The 20290-nt window shown below is 37.5% G+C and overlaps 1 pseudogene; it reads left to right on the top strand.

The window, feature by feature from the left end:
* Positions 1–18330: 18330 nt before the first annotated feature.
* Positions 18331–18908, top strand: LOC112393631 (signal peptidase complex catalytic subunit SEC11C pseudogene; annotated as a pseudogene).
* The last annotated feature ends 1382 nt before the right edge of the window (positions 18909–20290 follow it).

A 20290-nucleotide genomic window follows, 5' to 3' on the forward strand; every position in this document is an offset into this window, starting at 1 on the left:
TTTATCCTCATAACAATTTGAGAGCACTAACTCCATTTAATAAAATAATCATAACTAAACTTTATTGCATGCTATTTTGTCTGCATATATGGCTGTCCACATTTTCTCCCATCCTTGTATGAGCATGACATTCCTCTTATCAAGAGGCCAAGTCTATTTCCCTTTTCCTCAGTGACTTGCACTGACTGATCAAATGCAGCAGAAGTAAAGCTGTGCCAGGTCAGGCTTAGTCCTTATAATGTTTGGATCTTTCTGCTTTTACTTTCTTGGAACCCAGCTGCCATGCTGTTTAGAAGTCCCAGATATCTTGCTAGAGAGAGAGAGAGATCATGTGAAAAAGCAATGGAGGATAAGACATCACATGAGGGATAGGCAATATGGAAGAGAGGCCATATGGAGAAGAGTCAGGCAAGCCATCTGACTGTCAGTACCAACACCTGAGACATGAGAGAGGGCTTCTGGGACCTTCCAGCTCAGCTCATCCACCAGCTGAGCGCAACTGCATGAGCAAACCCAAATCAGATGACACATGCAGTACAGAAAAACTGCCCAGCCAACCTCAGCATCTTGAAAAGTGTTAAATCGTTGTTGTTTTAAACTATTAAATTTGGGGGTGGTTTGTTACACAGCAATAGAAAACTGATAAGTGTGCTTACACATTTGAAGCTTCCTGTGTTAATGCATTTAATCTACATAGTTCAGTGGGGAGGTAATACTATTGTTCTCATGGTATAGATGATCAAATGAAGTATACTGAGGCTAAATGATTTTCCCAAAATCACACTGCTAACTAGTGGAGGCTGAGAACGAAGTATGATATTATGATCATGTCCTGCCTCTTATTTGAGAACACTGAGGCTCTCAGAAGTGAAGTAGCTCACTGCGGGATCACATCTCAAGCTTGTGCATTCCAAAGCAAGTACTATTTTGGGGTGTAACAATGTGGTTCAGCACAGCTGAAGCTTAGAATTCATGGGTAAAATTTTCAGAAGATAAGAGTAAAAGGTAAGTTGAGGCTACATTGTGAAAGGCCCATACATAATATTTTAACCTCTGGTCCAGTCATTCCCAAACCTTAGTCAGTAATGGAATTTTGACCAATCCATGACAAATGACCAAAAAAGAAAAAAATGCCAAAAAGCATAATATAGTCAGTGCATGACTTATTCAGATTGCCAACTCACTTTTTCCCCCTTGCAAGTGTAAGCAGCTCTTTGCAGGAAACTGCCCTCAGCAGGAAACCCCCTTTTTTTTTGTCAATTTAGCAAAGCTATATTGTAACTTACTTTAAATCAGGTGTCCCCATGCTCTACTCATCTCTAGTCCTAGCACACCTATCAAATCTTTTGATCACACAATACTTTGCCTAACATGTTTATTCTTTCTGTAGATCAAAGAGATAGAAAGGAAGAATAAGTAATTAACAGATGACCAGATCTCTTCCATATCTTCCCATTCAGTAATCTTGGGAACAAACTGTGTGAATGAGATAGCATCTAAAGAAAGATCACAAGGAGTCGACAAGCCTCCATGCAGTAGTGGATGGCAATGACTCTGACCCCCTTTCTCAATGATTAACTGAGAATACTTCCCTTTTGCCTTTGAAAAACTTTCATGGGCAAGCAGAACCTTCTTTGGATTTAGTTTTTTGCAGACACTGAGCTCACCATCTCCCCAGATTGCTGGCATTCTGATTAAAAGCAACTTTCCTTTCTACCAACAACTGCCTCTCGGGTATTGATTTTTGAGCAGCAAGCAGTTGGACTGGAGTTCAGTAACACAAGGACTCTCCCTTCATTTGCAATGATGTTCTTCCTAAATTTTAAAAATACATTTATTTTGTAAAATAATGGAGAGAACAGAGAGTTGTAGGTTTTTTTTAAAGTTACTACCTGGCAAAATAATATATAATATATATACATATACATGTATGCATGTGTGTGCGTGTAAATAGATATAAATACATATTGTTTCACTGTCTTAAGAAATCTAAAAATCTAGGAGGTTCAACTGCAGACAAGGAACTCTGAAAGCTAACATGATAAAATTTTTTAAGACTCAAGCTTAATTAATTATTATATTAAGAATAATTAAATATATGGATATTTGTGTTTAAAATTGTACACTAATAATAACTCACAATTTAGCTTTCTTTCATTCACTACTCATTCTTTTATGGTCATATCCCTGCCTATTCATGACTATTTGCAGACTGGGAACAAAGAAAGAGAGATTAAAAAAAAAAATCTAAGCATCATTTTTAGTTCTTCTAAGCATCCTTGATTATACCAAGAGTGGTGCTGAGTGCCTATTCTGTTCTGTGAATGTATATAATAATTGCTCAGTTATTGATTGAATGACTTCTTAAGGAGGGAGTTTTGTAGTATCTATACTTTTTAATAATCATTGTTATCCCTGGCCTTGAAAATGATTGGACAGCTTTCACCACACACAACAGGAAGAAAGAATATTGCTGCTCTAAAAATGCCTTAGGAAGTCATTCCAAACTGAACTAAACAAAAAGAATGGTAGCAAAAAGCTTTTATTTTAGCACTCAGTTTTAATCTATGAAATTCAATGATGGGCAGTAATTTAGAGAAATTTCTTATAGTGTAAAAGCATGCTTTTTCCATCTTCAAGTCAGTTGAAAAAATATTTTAATACAATTTAGATTTTATTCTACAATAGCTCCCTGTAATTATGCTTCCACTAATTAAGGCTTTTATAGTTTGAGTTTAATTCCGCCTTCAACTTATTTTCCATCTTTTTTTTATCTGTAAGCTGTCAAAAGTAACTACTCTCATTTTTCCTTGTATAAAAGTCAGAAACTACTCCCAAGACCTCACCACAATTAAATACATGACTGGAAAGGCAGATATCATAATGGGAAGCAAATTAGTTTTTGCCTCAGTCACAGCAAGTACTTGAGATTCTATGAAGATTCTTCAAATAGCAAAACAACCAGGGAGGGCACTTCAGTTTGCTGCATAAACAAATACTACATGCATATATTCTAATCAAGAACATTGCCAAATGCTACCTTTAGCATTTGGTTTTCATTTCTAATTTAAATTATTCAGTGTGGAGTAATATCTTGGAATTTTAAGGGGTGCTAGCCCTCACATTTGTAAAACTATTTGAATGTAATTAACTATCATTGGTACTGATGACATATCCTTTTATATCCAAATGTGAAGTCTGCTGTTTAGTTTCTACTCCTTAAAAGACAGCAAGTTGGAAAAGGCAAGTAAAATGAAAAAGAAAAAAAAGCACGGGTTTGAGGCTGAGTCATCCAGATTTTTAAAGTACACACTTTAGATGAAGTAATTTTATAGTTTTAAGGTCAATAAAGAAACTACAGAAATGTCTTAGTTATAAACACAATATATGGCACATTTTAATATGAAATTCAAGGAACTTTACTTTATGTTAGTGCATTGGTTCCAAAACCAATCTTAAATAATCTTTGATTGATGACCTGGTCCTGGAATCATGAATATGCTTATCGCATTTGTAGATATCACATTAATCACACTTGCTGATAGACTATCTGACATGAACATAACTACATACAAATTTAACCAACTGGAAACACGGTTCATAAAATTTAATAGCGTTAAGTGCAAGGTGGTGCTGACAGAGAAATAAAAACAAGGTAATGAAAGAATGTCTAGAAACAAGTGAAGATGATAAATAAAACAAAATAACTACCCAACCCAAAGTTATGATTGCTGCAACTTCACCTCATGGCTACAATGTAAAAGACCAAAATGAACTCAACCTTGAATTATCAACCATGACTGGTTAAGGTATTTGCCATGCGCAAGCCTTCCTTAATTCCCATAATACTCTATAATGTAAATTCCATTATTATTTTTCTCATTTTAAAGATTAGGAAATAAAGGCAAAGAGAATTTAAGTAAGTTGCTTAACGACACAGAGCTAGTGGAAGGACACAGCATTTGAACCAAAGCAGTCTGCTTCAGAGACCACACTCTCAAATCACTATACTCTGTAAAATAATATTTCAAAATGAGAAATTAAGATAAATGCTGTCTTTGACTTTTTAATATCATGCTAGATTACTTGTTAATAAACCTGTTTTACTCTCACCTAACTATCTTGTAGGTTGTAGTTCTGTTTTACTAACAAAACCCCAGGTGTTTTATATGCCTATACAGTTAGAGCTTAATCTGCAGAGGAAAAGAAAAAAAACTTACGAGGTATGATTTTTGGGGTGGAGGACTGGTAGGAAAGATAACTTCAAAAGTTATCATTTTATTCCCTAGTAGGAAAATAACCAGTTTTGTATCTAATTTAACAATATTACATTGGTACTTCTTTCCTTACTGACCACAAAAAACTGTGCTTTTTAAATACTCCTGTAACCAGCTCTCTTATTTATTTATTTTTGGTTTCCTAATTAATTAATGAAATCAGTCTTTGACATGTGGCCCCTATCTATTTTTATATTTAAAAGATTTTTTTTTACAACTTTCTCTTTGCATATTAGAGGATGGAAAGTTTGAAATAAAGAGGCATCAAAGTGTATTAGTAAAAGTATACAGCTCATTAGAGTTAGATGAACCTGAGAACAAGTACAGATACAGGCAAATGTGTAATCCCTCTGAGCCTCAATATCATTGTCTATAAAATGAGGATAATAATTCTTAGCACATAAGAATTATGGAAAAAATTTTAAAACTAACATTCCTGGGGTAACTAAACTGGGCTTGACACATCATCCTCTCTCAGATTCTTGGCTCCTTTCCTCTCATATTTTTTAAGCTGAGACAGATGAATATTGTTAATGTTCTGCCACCTCACAACAGACTTTTGAACACTACACTCAAGCAAGCGGGTGCTATGGGGGGGCAAATGTGAAGCAACTAAAAATAACAGAAAGATAACCAAAATGAACACGAATGTCAAAATTAAATAATATGAGGAAATATTAAAAGAAAATTTCCTTTTCTTTCTTTTTGAAAACAATATATTTTTAAAAACATCTTTATTGGAGTATAATTGCTTTACAATGGTGTGTTAGTTTCTGCTGTATAACAAAGTGAATCAGCTATACATATACATATATCCCCATATCCCCTCCCTCTTGCATCTCCCTCCCTCCCACCCTCCTTATCCCACCTCTCTAGGTGGTCACAAAGCACCGAGCTGATCTCCCTGTGCTATGCAGCTGCTTCCCACTACCGATTTTACATTTGGTAGTATATATAAGTCCATGCCACTCTCTCACTTCGTCCTAGCTTACCCGTCCCCCTCCCCGTGTCCTCAAGTTCATTCTGTATGCCTGCGTTTTTATTCCTGTCCTGCCCCTAGGTTCATCAGAACCATTTTCTTTTAGATACAACATATATTTGTTAGCATACAGAATTTTTCTCTTTCTGACTTACTTCGTTCTGTATGCCAGACTCTAGGTCCATCCACCTCACTATAAATAACTCAATTTCATTTCTTTTTATGGCTGAGTAATATGCCATTGTATATATGTGCCACATCTTCTTTATCCATTCATCTGTCGATGGACACTTAGGTTGCTTCCATGTCCTGGTTACTGTAAATAGAGCTGCAATGAACATTGTGGTACATGACTCCTTTTGAATTATGGTTTGCTCAAGGTATATGCCCAGCAGTGGGATTGCTGGGTCATATGGTAGTTCTATTTTTAGTTTTTAAAAGGAACCTCCATACTGTTCTCCGTAGTGGCTGTATCAATTTACATTTCCACCAACAGTGCAAGAGGGGTCCCTTTTCTCTACACCCTCTCCAGCATTTATTGTTTGTAGAGTTTTTGATAATGGCCATTCTGACTGGTGTGAGGTGATACTTCACTGTAGTTTTGATTTTCATTTCTTTAATGATTAGCGACGTTGCGCATCCTTTCATGTGTTTGTTGGCAATCTTCTTTGGAGAATGTCTATTTAGGTCTTCTGCCTATTTCTTAATTGGATTGTTTGTTTTGTTGGTATTGAGCTGAATGAGCTGCTTGTAAATTTCGGAGATTAATCCTTTGTCAGTTCCTTTGCTTGCAAATATTTTCTCCCATTCTGAAGGTTGTCTTTTCATCTCATTTATGGTTTCCTTTGCTGTGCAAAAGCTTTGAAGTTTCATTAGGTCCCATTTGTTTATTTTTGTTTTTATTTCCATTTCTCTAGGAGGTGGGTCAAAAAGGATCTTGCTGTGATTTATGTCATAGAGTGTTCTGCCTATGTTTTCCTCTAAGAGTTTTATAGTGTCTGGCCTTACATTTAGGTCTTTAATCCATTTTGAGTTTATTTTTGTGTATGGTGTTAGGGAGTGTTCTAATTACATTATTTTACATGTAGCTGTCCAGTTTTCCCAGCACCACTTATTGAAGAGGCTGTCTTTTCTCCACTGTATATTCTTGCCTCCTCTATCAAAGATAAGGTGACCATACGTGCGTGGGTTTATCTCTGGGCTTTCTATCCTGTTCCATTGGTCTATATTTCCATTTTTGTAACAGTAGCATACTGGTTTTTTTTTTAAGTTGGTAATTTATACTTATGTATTTTTTTTAATTTTTAAATTTAATTTAATTTTTTTATACAGCAGGTTATTAGTCATAAATTTTATAAATATCAGTGTGTACATATCAATCCCAATCGCCCAATTCATCACATCACCATCCCTACCCCACTGCTGTTTACTCCCCTTGGTGACCAAACATTTGTTCACTACATCTGTGTCTAAATTTCTGCCCTGCAAACTGGTTCATCTGTACCATTTTTCTAGGTTCCACATATATGCGTTAATATACGATAAACCATTGTATATCCGTGCTTCCTTGGTCATAGATTAGTTGACCATAGGTGTGTGGGTTTATCTCTGGGCTTTCTATCTTGTTCCATTGATCTGTTTTTCTGTTTTTCTGCCAGTACCATATTCTCTTGATTACTGTAGCTTTGTAGTATAGCCTGAAGTCAGGGAATCTGATTCTTCCAGCTCTGTTTTTTTCCCTCAAGACTGTTTTGGCAATTAGGGGTCTTCTGTGTCTCCATACAAAGTTTAAGATTTTTGTTCTAGTTCCATAAAAAATGCCATTGGTAATTTTATAGGGATTGCATTGAATCTGTAGATTGTTTTGGGTCGTAGAGTCATTTTCACACTATTGAGTCTTTTAATCCAAGAGCATGGTATATCTCTCCCTCTGTTGGTATCATCTTTAATTTCTTTCATCAGTGTCTTACAGTCTTCTGCATACAGGTCTTTTGTCTCCCTAGGTAGGCTTATTCCTAGGTATTTTATTCTTTTTGTTGCAATGGTAAATGGAGTGTTTCCTTAATTTCCCTGTCAGATTTTTCATCATTAGTGTATAGGAATGCAAGAGATTTCTGTGCATTAATTTTCTATCCTGCAACCTTACCAAATTCATTGATTAGCTCTAGTAGCTTTCTGGTGGCATGTTTAGGATTCTCTATGTATAGTATCATGTCATCTGCAAACAGTGACAGTTTTACTTCTTCTTTTCCAATTTGTATTATTTTATTTCTTTTTCTTCTCTGATTGTCATGGCTAGGACTTCCAAAACTATATTAAATAATAGTGGTGAGAGTGGACATCCTTTTCTTGTTCCTGATCTTAGAGGAAATGCTTTCAGTTTTTCACCATTGAGAATGATGTTTGCTGTGGGTTTGTCAGATATGGCCTTTATTATGTTGAGGTAGGTTCCCTCCATGCCCACTTTCTGGAGAGTTTTTATCATAAATGGATGTTGAATTTTGTCAAAAGCTTTTTCTGCATGTATTGAGATGATCATATGGTTTTTATTCTTTAATTTGTTAATATGGTGTATCACATTGATTGATTTGTGTATACTGAAGAATCTTTGCATCCCTGGGATAAATCCCACTTGATCATGGTGTATGATCCTTTTAATGTGTTGTTGGATTCTGTTTGCTAGTATTTGTTGAGGATTTTTGCATCTATATTCAACAGTGATATTGATCTGTAATTTTCCTGTTTTGTAGTATGTTTGTCTGGTTTTGGTACCAGGATGATGGTGGACTCATAAAATGAGTTTGGGAGTGTTCTTTCCTCCAAAACGTTTTGGATGAGTTTTAGAAGGATGGGTGTTAGCTCTTCTCTAAATGTTTGGTAGAATTCACCTGTGAAGCCATTTGGTCCTGAACTCTTGTTTGTTGGAAGACCTTTAATCACAGTTTCAATTTCATTCCTTGTGACTGATCTGTTCATATTTTCTATTTCTTCCTGGATCAGTCTTGGAAGATTATACCTTTCTAAGCATTTGTCCATTTCTTCCAGGTTGTCTATGTTTTTGGCATAGAGTCGCTTGCAGTGGTCTCTTAGGATGCTTTGTATTTCTGCAGTGTCTGTTATAACTTTTCCATTTTGATTTCTGATTTTATTGATTTGAGTCCTCTCCCTCTTTTTCTTGATGAGTCTGCCTAATGGTTTATCAGTTTTCTTTATCTTCTGAAAGAACCAGGTTTTGGTTTTATTGATCTTTGCTATTGTTTCTATTTCATTTATTTCTGCTCTGATCTTTATGACTTCTTTCCTTTTGCTAACTTTGGGTTTTGTTTGTTCTTCTTTCTCTAGTTCCTTCAGGTGTAAGGTTAGACTGTTTATTTGAGATTTTTCTTGTTTCCTGAGGTCGGCTTCTGGAGCTGTAAACTTCCCTCTTACAACTGCTTTTGCTGCATCCCATAGGTTTTGGATCATCCTGTTTTCATTGTCATTTATCTCTAGGAATTCTGTGATTTCCTCTTTGATTTCTACAGTGATCTCTTGGTTATTTAGTACCATACTGTTTAACCTCTATGTGTTTGTGTTTTTTACGTTTTTTTCCCTGTAATTGATTTCTTATCTAATAGTGTTGTGGTCAGAAAAGATGCTTGAAATGATTTCCTTTTTCTTAAATTTACTGATGCTTGATTTGTGACCCAAGATGTGATCTATCCTGGAGAATGTTCTGTGTGCACTTGAGAAGAAAGTGTAATCTGCTGTTTTTGGATGGGATGTCCTCTAAATATCAATTAAATCTATCTGGTCTATTGTGATATTTAAAGCTTCTATTTTGTTATTTATTTTCATTTTGGATGATCTGTCCATTGGTATAAGTGAAGTGTTAAAGTCCCCCACTATTATTGTGTTACTGTTGATTTCCTCTTTTATAGCTGTTAGCAGTTGCCTTATGTATTGAGGTGCTCCTATGTTGGGTGCATATATATTTACAATCTTTTTCTTGGATTGATCCCTTGATCATTATGTAGTGTCCTTCCTTGTCTCTTGTAACATTCTTTATTTTAACGTCTATTTTATCTGAGATGAGTATTGCTACTCCAGCTTTCTTTTTTTTGCGGTACATGGGCCTCTCACTTTTGTGGCCTCTCCCGTTGCGGAGCACAGGCTCCGGATGTGCAGGTTCAGCGGCCATGGCTCACGGGTCCAGCCACTCCGTGGCATGTGGCATCTTCCCAGACCGGGGCACGAACCCGTGTCCCTGGCATCAGCAGGTGGACTTTCAACCACTGTGCTACCAGGGAAGCCCTCCAGCTTTCTTTTCATTTCCATTTGCATGGAATATCTTTTTCTATCCCCTCACTTTCAGTCTGAATGTGCCCCTAGGTCTGAAGTGGGTCTCTTGTAGACAGCATATAGATGGGTCTTGTTTTTGTATCCATTCAGCAAACCTGTGTCTCTTGGTTGGAGCATTTAATCCATTCACGTTTAAGGTAGTTATTGATATGTATGTTCTATGACCATTTTCTTAATTGTTTTGGGTTTGTTTTTGTAGGTCCTTTTCTTCTCTTGTGTTTCCCACTTAGAGAAGTTCCTTTAGCATTTGTTGTAGAGCTGGTTTGGTGGTACTGAACTCTCTTAGCTTTTTCTTGTCTGTAAAGCTTTTGATTTCTCCGTCGAATCTGAATGAGATCCTTGCCGGGTAGAGTAATCTTGGTTGTAGGTTCTTCCCTTTCATCACTTTAAGTATATCATGCCACTCCCCTCTGGCATGTAGAGTTTCTGGTGAGAAATCAGCTGTTAACCTTATGGGAGTCTCCTTTTATGTTATTTGTCATTTTTCCCTTGCTGCTTTCAGTAATTTTTCTTTTTCTTTAATTTTTGCGGATTTGATTACTATGTGTCTCCGCGTGTTTCTCCTTGTGTTTATCCTGTATGGGACTCACTCCGCTTCCTGGACTTGGGTGGCTATTTCCTTTCCCATGTTAGGGAATTTTTTGACTCTAATCTCTGCAAATATTTTCTCTGGTCCTTTCTCTCTCTCTTCTCCTTCTAGGACCCCTATAATGCACATGTTGTTGCGTTTAATGTTGTCCCAGAGGTCTCTTAGGCTGTCTTCATTCTTTTTTCTTTATTCCGTTCCGCAGCAATGAATTCCACCATTTTGTTTTCCAGGTCACTTAACCGTTCTTCTGTTTCAGTTATTCTGCTATTGATTCCTTCTATTGTAGTTTTTATTTCAGTTATTGTATTCTTCATCTCTGTTTGTTTGTTCTTTAATTCTTCTAGGGCTTTGTTAAACATTTCTTGCATCTTCTCTATCTTTGCCTCCATTCTTTTTCTGAGGTCTTGGATCATCTTCACTATCATTATTCTGAATTCTTTTTTCTGGAAGGTTGCCCATCTCCACTTCATTTAGTTGTTTTTCTGGGAATTTATTTTTTTCCTTCATGTGGTACATAACCCTGTGGCTTTTCATCTTGTCTATTTTTCTGTGAATGTGGTTTTTGTTCCACAGGCTGCAGCTTTGTAGTTCTTGCTTCTACTGTCTTCCCTCTGGTGGTTGTGGCTATCTAAGAGGCTTGGGCAAGTTTCCTGATGGGAGGGAGTGGTGGTGGTAGAGCTGACTGTTGCTCTGGTGGGCAGATCTCAGTAAAACTTTAATCCACTTGACTGCTCATGGGTGGGGCTGGGTTCCCTCCCTGTTCATTGTTTTGCCAGAGGCAACCCAACACTGGAGCCTACCTGGCTCTTTGGTGGGGCTAATAGCGAATTTCTTGCATCTTCTCTATCTTTGCCTCCATTCTTTTTCTGAGGTCTTGGATCATCTTCACTATCATTATTCTGAATTCTTTTTTCTGGAAGGTTGCCCATCTCCACTTCATTTAGTTGTTTTTCTGGGAATTTATTTTTTTCCTTCATGTGGTACATAACCCTGTGGCTTTTCATCTTGTCTATTTTTCTGTGAATGTGGTTTTTGTTCCACAGGCTGCAGCTTTGTAGTTCTTGCTTCTACTGTCTTCCCTCTGGTGGTTGTGGCTATCTAAGAGGCTTGGGCAAGTTTCCTGATGGGAGGGAGTGGTGGTGGTAGAGCTGACTGTTGCTCTGGTGGGCAGATCTCAGTAAAACTTTAATCCACTTGACTGCTCATGGGTGGGGCTGGGTTCCCTCCCTGTTCATTGTTTTGCCAGAGGCAACCCAACACTGGAGCCTACCTGGCTCTTTGGTGGGGCTAATAGCGGACTCTGGGAAGGCTCAAGGCAAGGCGTACTTCCCAGAACTTCTGCTGCCAGTGTAGCTGTCTCCATGGTGAGCCACAGCCACCCCCCGCCTCTACACTAGTAGGTAGGTCTGGTTCAGTCTCCCCTGGGGTCACTGCTCCTTCCCCTGAGTCCTGATATGCACACTACTTTGTGTGTGCCCTCCAAGAGTAGAGTCACTGTTTCCCCCAGTCCTGTTGAAGTCCTGCAATCTAATCCCATGAGGCTTCAAAGTCTGATTCTCTAGGAATTCCTCCTCCCATTGGTGGACCCCCAGATTGGGAAGCCTGACATGGGGCTCAGAACCTTCACTCCAGTGGGTGGACTTCTATGGTATAAGTGTTCTCCAGTCTGTGAGTCACCCACCAAGCAGTTATGAGATTTGATTTTATTGTGATTGCGCCCCTCCTCCCATCTCATTGTGGCTTCTCCTTTGTCTTTGGATGTGGGGTATCTTTTTTGGTGAGTTCCAGTGTCCTCCTGTTGATGATTGTCCAGCAGCTAGCTGTGATTCTGGTGTTCTCGCAAGAGGGAGTGAGAGCACATCCTTCTACTCCACCATCTTGGTTCAGGGCCCGAGCCCATAGGGTCTTGATTACTGTAGCTTTGTAGTATAGTCTGAAGTCTGGGAGCCTGATTCCTCCAGCTCCATTTTTCTTTCTCAAGATTGCTTTGGCTATTTGGGGTCTTTTGTGTTTCCATACAAATTGTGAAATTCTTTGTTCTAGTTATGTGAAAAATGCCATTGGTAGTTTGATGGGGATTGCATTGAATCTGTGGATTGCTTTGGGTGCTATAGTCATTTTCACAATGCTGATTCTTCCAATTCAAGAACATGGTATATCTCTCCATCTGTTTGTATCATCTTTAATTTCTTTCATCAGTGTCTTATAGTTTCTGCATAAAGGTCTTTTGTCTCCCTAGGTAGGTTTATTCCTAGGTACTTTAATCTTTTTATTGCAATGGTAAATGGGAGTGTCTCCTTAATTTCTCTTTCTGATTTTTCTTCATTAGCATATAGGAATGCAAGAGATTCCTGTGCATTAATTTTGTATCCTGCTACTTTACCAAATTCATTGATTAGCTCTAGTAGTTTTCTGGTAGCATCTTTAGGATTCTCTATGTATAGTATCATATCATCTGCAAACAGTGACAGCTTTACTTCTTATCCAATTTGGATTTCTTTTATTTCTTTTTCTTCTCTGATTGCTGTGGCTAAAACTTCCAAAACTATGTTGAATAATAGTGGTGAGAGTGGGCAACCTTGTCTTGTTCTTGATCTTAGTGGAAATGGTTTCAGTTTTTCACCATTGAGAATGATGTTGGCCGTGTGTTTGTCATATATGGCCTTTATTATGTTGAGGTAAGTTCCCTCTATGCCTACTTTCTGGAGGGTTTTTATCATAAATGGGTGTTGAAATTTGTCAAAAGGTTTTCTGCATTTATTGAGGTGATCATAATGATTTTTCTCCTTCAATTTGTTAGTATGTTTTTATCACATTGATTGATTTGGTATATTAAAGAATCCCTGCAGTCCTGGGATAAACCCCAATTGATCATGGGTATGATCCTTTTAATGTGTTGTTGGATTCTGTTTGCTAGTGTTTTGCTGAGTATTTTTGCATCTACGTTCATCAGTTATATTGGCCTGTAGTTTTCTTTCTTTGTGACATCCTTGTCTGGTTTTGGTATCAGGGTGATGGTGGCCTCGTAGAATGAGTTTGGGAATGTTCCTCCCTCTGCTATATTTTGGAAGAGTTTGAGAAGTATAGTTGTTAGCTCTTCTCTAAATGTTTGGTAGAATTCACCTGTGAAGCCATCTGGTCCTGGGCTTTTGTTTGTTGGAAGATTTTTAATCACAGTCTCAATTTCAGTGCTTGTGATTGGTCTTTTTATATTTTCTATTTCTTCCTGGTTCAGTCTTGGAAGTTTGTGCTTTTCTAAGAATGTGTCCATTTCTTTCGGGTTGTCCATTTTATTGGCATATAGTTGCTTGTAGTAGTCTCTCGTGATCTTTTGTATTTCTGCAGTGGCAGTTGTTACTTTTCCTTTTTCATTTCTAATTCTATTGATTTGAGTCTTCTCCCTTTTTTTCTTGATGAGTCTGGCTAGTGGTTTATCAATTTTGTTTATGTTCTCAAAGAACCAGTTTTAGTTTTATTGATCTTTGCTATTGTTTTCTTTGTTTCTATTTCATTTAGTTTTGCTCTCATCCTTATGATTCCTTTCCTTCTACTAACTTTGGGTTTTGTGTGTTCTCCTTTCTCTAGGATTCTTGGTGGCAGCGGTCACAACGTTAGAGGTTCATGCCCGTCTCTGGGGTCCGAGCTGATAGCCGCGGCTTGCGCTCATCTCTGGAGCTTGCTTAGGCGGTGCTCTGCCTTTTGCGGGCACACTGGGAAAGAATCCCCTTGCCTTGCACACCCCAAAACAAAGGTCTCTTGCCTCTCCTGCAGGTCCAGACTTTTTCCTGGACTCCCTCCCAGTTAACTGTGGCACACTAGCCCCCTTCAGGCTGTGTTCACGCAGCCAACCCCAGTCCTCTCCCTGGGATCTGAACTCTGAAGCCTTGACCTCAGCTCTCAGCCCTCAGCCACCCCCAGCAGGTGAGCAGACAAGCCTCGCAGGCTGGTGAGTGCTGGTCAGCACCGATCCTCTATGCAAGAATCCCTCCACTTTGCCCTCTGCACCCCTGTTGCTGTGCTCTCCTCTATGGCTCCGGAACTTTGCCCCCTCCAACCCCTGTCTTCACCAGTGAAGGGGTTTCCTAGTGTGTGGAAACTTTTCTTCCTTCACAGCTCCCTCCCCGAGGTTCGGGTCCCATCCCTATTCTTTTGTCTCCGTTTCTTCTTTTGCCCTAACCAGGTACGTGGGGAGTTTCTTGCCTTTTAGGAAGTCTGAGGTCTTCTGCCAGCATTCAGTAGGTGTTCTGTAGGAGTTGTTCCACATGTAGATGTATTTCTGATGTATTTGTGGGGAGGAAGGTGATCTCCACGTCTTACTCCTCTGCCATCTTGGAGGTCCCTCCCCCAAATTCTGTTTTTAAGCATATGAATACACTTTATACCAAGGAAGTGTAACTACTGTGTATTCTATATTTTAGGAAGTGCTTGAATGAATGAGTTCATGTTATAGAATTGTCTTCCAAAGTACTCCCTAAAGGATTGGCTTCAAACCACTGTGTATCAAGTACTGTTTCAGATTTTGATGAAAGCAACTGTTTTCTTCCTACTGAAAATATAAATGCTGCCCATGTACCCTGGTTTAAGAACCCCTATTTTAAAGGAACTGTGAAAAATGAGACAATCATGGCTAAAAGTCAGAAATGCTTTAGATGTCACCTATGTTATAGTTAAAATTAATATGATGTTGGCATTTGACATTTTACTTTAAAGTATATCCATTTCTTTATTATATATCTACTTATTGTAGATTTTTTCAAAAAAAATTATGAAAGATTTACAATGGACCAATGAAAACTTTGTCCAGCAAACCCTTCAGTGTTATCAGATTCTATGGGGACGCTGTGCATTTCATTGTTTTTGAAGTATTTCACAACTCTGTAAGTTAAAACTTACATATTGTAAGTGATAGCAATGAAGACAATATTTTTCCATAGAGATCCAAGTTGTACTCAGTGGAATCTGCTTATTGTCTCTTGAATATTGACAACTTTTACATCTATTTGTAAATTAATTTAAGCACTTTTTAATCCATCATTAGATGGTATTTTGAATTCTTCTTTGATCAGTAACATCTTACTGATTCCCCCTTTAATTAACGAGTTGCACAAAATATGTGGCACATATTCCTTTTATATGCATAAGAATCACGGTTTTACTCTTTTTAGAAAATCAGCCTTTACCTGTCAATCGATCTATCTCCATAAATATTTATGAGTTTGTATATTTATAAAAATCTCCCCAAATTGTTGGGCAAAGTTCTGTTCTATGAAGATGGGCCACATATACCATGTCACTTCACTGCTGCATATCTGGTTGTATTCATAACTCCACTGAGAAGTAGAAATCTATGTTAAACAGGAACTATCCAGGTTACATGTAAAAACTCTGCAACAGTCAGAGTAATACAATAAAGCATCACAATAAAAGAAAGAGGAGATTCTCCTTGTGTAGGTGAAGTATGAAAAGGGACAAGCAAAGAGATGGTTTGCTTGGTTAGTGGCCCAAGGACAGAGCACTTTTGTAACATAACTTACATCTAACAACTAAAGAACAATTCATCATTTTCAATATTAGGTTTTACTTAAACAGTGCAGACTATCATTCTAAGTTTAACCACAATAATCAGGATACTTTGTATTTAGATCAAGATCTTTTACTTAAAAACCCTAAATATATTTAACAGCTCTAGAAATCATAATCATCATTTTTATACTCTGTGAGCAAACACAGGATGAGAGTAGAATTCTCACCTGTGAGAGTTTTGGCAAAAACTTAGAAAAGATAACGAAAGCTTAAATAGTTCCATTTGTTTTGAGGTGACATGACCAAGGATGGCAAATTAAATTCACTGGATGGTGACAATGTTTAATTTTTGTCTGATCCCTCTGGGTACTCTGGTCCTCCAAGAGTTACATTAGTGGAACAGGGCCTTCTTAAGTCCTCCAGAGGCTCAAGATTCTCAAGCTTCTGGGGAACTTTGTCCTTTTTATACTAAACCTATTAAAATTTATCTGTATATGAGTGGAGCTGGGTCACAGTTGTCTTTCCAATATGTTACTCTCATAAACATTTAATTAGATATGTACACATTTTGATTATTTTGGGTTTTTTTAACCTAATTTTTTTTTTTAAATCTCAGCACTTTTCATGGGCCTTAAAGAGCTATTAGATCCTAAACCACATTCCTAGAATAACTAATTCTTAAAACATCTTATTATGGATTTTGAAATCCATGTAAGACTTACAGTCCTATTTTTATGCTCTCTTAGGAATGGCAACCTTCACTGAGTAAAAACAGAGTTAAAACCTCATACCTTTGGCAGGTAGGAACTGCAGGGGAACGTGGAGCTGATTGTTTTTTTTCTCTCCAGCAGGCTTTCCACTACTCCTGCCTCAAGCAACTTATTCCAAGTCACAGAAGTGGGCAGGGGACCCAGGACCAGACAATCTTTTACCCCTTGGGGTCAGTAATTGCACCTGTTAGAGGATGGGGTCCTTGCTAAGTTGAAAGGCCAGGGCAAGCAGGAGAGAATATGGTCAACATACCAAGAGAAGCAAAGAGGGGCAGAGTTGACAGGGATGAACCAAGAGGGTCTTGCTGTCACGTCTGTGATTGCAGTTCCCACAGCATTTCCATTTCCGGGAGCTACCTCAGACACCAGGAGCATTTGAGTCACTCTAGATAGGGGAGTCAGTACATGATCTCTGCAACCAAGCTGCATGTGATCAAATCCCAGCTCTGCTGCTTTTTGTCTCTTGTGTCCCATTCACATTACCTAATGTCTCTATGGCTTGAATGCTTCCAAACTAAAAGGGGAATGATGATGATAATACTAATAACACCTAGGTCATAGGGATATTTGTAAAGATAAAATGAGCTAAAGCATATAAAGCACTTAGAACTATGCCTAGCATATATTGAATGATATGTGTTAATTATTGTTTTTGATCAGAGTTACATGAACGAATATACTGTTTTTCTTAAGGTAGTTTGAATTAGGCTCCTGTAACAGGCAATTAATATAGCTATGATTATTAAAGGCAACTCTTGGTTCCTCTTCGCATATGACATGGACATTAACTCCCACTACCTCTCCTGGAAGCTATCTGTTTCTGAGAAGGAATGCAATGTAGCAATTATCCCAGATTTCACAATGGCTATGGTGCTGGCAGCTCTTATCAGTGGCCCAGGCATGAAATAGTCTTTTTTAACATTCCCAAATGACCTCATATTGACTTCTCCCATGTAACTTATAAATAGGAGGTAAAATTATTTGTTTTGGATATCTGAGCAAATATACAAAAATCATAATTGGTCTTTATTTTTTAAAGGAAATATGAATGAAGTAATGACAGTTTTAAAACACACATATACTTTAAATAAAATAATCACTAGTAGTACACATTAATTTGAACTAAAAGAGAAAATAAGAACACATCAAAACCAATAAACTGGAAGATACCAGTAAAGAAAAATTAAGGATTAAAATGTGGTTTAAAAAAATCATTAAGTTTCATGCCAACTTTAATTGTACCAATTATTCATTTTTTGGTTGGAAAAAAATTCAGAGGGTCAAAGAGAAAAGGCTGCCATCATACATATTTCACTTCTCATTATTTTCCATTTTACCCAATTATATACATCAGGACATTTTGGGTGTGTGGATTCCTGCTGAGGAGTATTTCTGAACTAGAAATAATTGAACTGGACATGAAATCAAACCCACTATGGAACAAAAGTCTGTACTCTGGAGGAAAATCATCTTGATAGAAAAGTCCAGGCTAAAGATCACATCAATGACCCAGCTTATCTCTTGGAATAGCAGCTGGAGAATAGGTGAAAAAGAAGAGACTCAAATTAAAGACTTTACAAATCCTAATTTAGGTTGCAAACACACAAATACAGGACATTCACCATTCTGATTGGCCTAATGAGGCCCAGTCATATGCCTACCACTAGCCGGTCACTGTGATATGGGACAACCATGCTCATTTTTGGCCAGACTGAATCACATGCCCCACTTCAAAAGGTATCCACCCTCACGTGAACTGAAATAGAAAGGTGTTGTTTGCTATAAGAAGTCAAGTGAGCTGTCTGTAACACCCGGAGCCCACGGGCCACCTCGGCCCCCAGAGACCCCAGCATGGTGCACATGGGCGCTGCGGGGTCACATCTCCCCACGTCCAGCTTGGACATCTTAGGGGACCCGAGGAAGATGAACAAGCACTAGCTCTATTACCAGGTCTTAAACTTTGCCATGACTGTGTCATGATTGCTCATGATCTGGAAAGGCCTGATCGTCCTCACTGGCAGTGAGAGTCCCATCATGGTGGTGCTGAGTGGCGGCATGGAGCCAGCCTTCCACAGGGGCAACCTTCTGTTCCTGACAAATTTTCGGGAAGACCCGGTTAGAGCTGGTGAAATCGTTGTTTTTAAAGTAGAAGGACAAGACATTCCAACAGTTCACAGAGTAATCAAAGTTCATAAAAAAGATAATGGAGACATCAAATTTCTGACTAAAGGAGGTAATAATGAAGTTAACAACAGAGGCTTGTACAAAGAAGGCCAGAACTGGCTGGAAAAGAAGGATGTGGTGGGGAGAGCCAGAGGGTTTTTACCATATGTTGGTATGCTCACCATTATAATGAACAACTCCCAAAATTCAGGTATGCTCTTTTGGCTGTAATGGGTGCATATGTGTTATTAAAATGTGAATCCTAAAATGAAAGGCAGTTCCTGGGACCAGACCAAAATAAATTCTGTTGAAAAGCTAATATATTTGAAATGTTCCACTTTCTGTATAAAAGGAAACAATGTGGAGACGTTTTCGTCTTGTTCGAATAAATGATTCATCGGTGAAAAAAAAAAAGGTCAAGTGTACATCACGACAAATAGTTACATAATGACCAAAACCTCCACAGGTCCACTATTACAAAGAATCAGTACTTTGTCTGATCCTATGAAGGCAGTAGTATTTCCAAATAGCTTTAAAGTGGAGACCAAAAGAATCCTCTGATCAGGCAAGGACAGAGTAAAGGGAGAGTAGAGTCACTTCATGACAGTCTCCAAAAATTGCTTCACCTTTGACTGGTTCGTCTAGCTTTTAAATTTTTACGTATTGAGTTACTATTTTAAAATTAAAAATGAATTATGTATCATATGAATAATCTTTCTTTTACTTTTTAAAAAATAAGTTAAGAGAAAAGTGATACAAACATATCTAAATTATGTTATCAGTCTTATGGTGAAGATCTGCAGTTGGTATGTTTTTGATATTTTTCTCGTGTGAACCTGAAGAGAAAATGTTTTTATTCTAAATAACAAAGGAAACAATGTTTCCTGTAGAAATATCTCAATTAAAAACATTTAATTATTCCATCTGATAGCCATTTATTTGTATATAATGGTACTGAATTCAAATTTAATGAAACTATGTTTTAATTTTATTCATCTTCGTTAGATATTATTCCTGATGATTCATGTATATTTTGATGTTTTCATTACTAGCACAAGAGATGCCATTTGAGAATTTCAATTTAATTGGTAATATTTTGATGTTAACTATTTTTAACACTTATGTCAGCAATTTGGTTGATGCTGTAGAGCTTAATATTCAAAACAGTCCCTCTTCAAGGCATTTATTTTGCATTTAAAAAATACCTGATACTGAATATCTTTTCTAATACAAGTGAAATACAGAATTTTTCAATGAAAAGATCATATTTTGAAAGTAAGATTTTAACATTTCCTGTCTCCTCTTAGGAACTATTTGTCAGTACCAGTTTATAAAATATGCATAATCACAATGCTCTTTAAATAATACATAGAATTTGATGCTTGTGGAGAGATTGTACAATATTTTTATGGAAAGAGCATAACGAACAATATGGAACTTGGCAGCTTATTTGAGTTCTGGCTCTATCACTTACTAGCTGTGTGTCCTTGGACTGACTATAGTTGCAAAGGACCTTTTCCTTATATATGAGATGGAAAAAATGATATTATTAGGCAATGCATTTATGTGACTTTTGAAGTTTTTCATAAATATGAAGTGAGACAGTATCTGTAAAAGCATGCTATATATTTTTAAGGGCTACACAAAT

The sequence above is a fragment of the Neophocaena asiaeorientalis genome, unplaced genomic scaffold (genome assembly GCF_003031525.2).
Source record: "Neophocaena asiaeorientalis asiaeorientalis breed wild unplaced genomic scaffold, Neophocaena_asiaeorientalis_V1.1 scaffold72, whole genome shotgun sequence".
Lineage (NCBI taxonomy): Eukaryota > Metazoa > Chordata > Mammalia > Artiodactyla > Phocoenidae > Neophocaena > Neophocaena asiaeorientalis.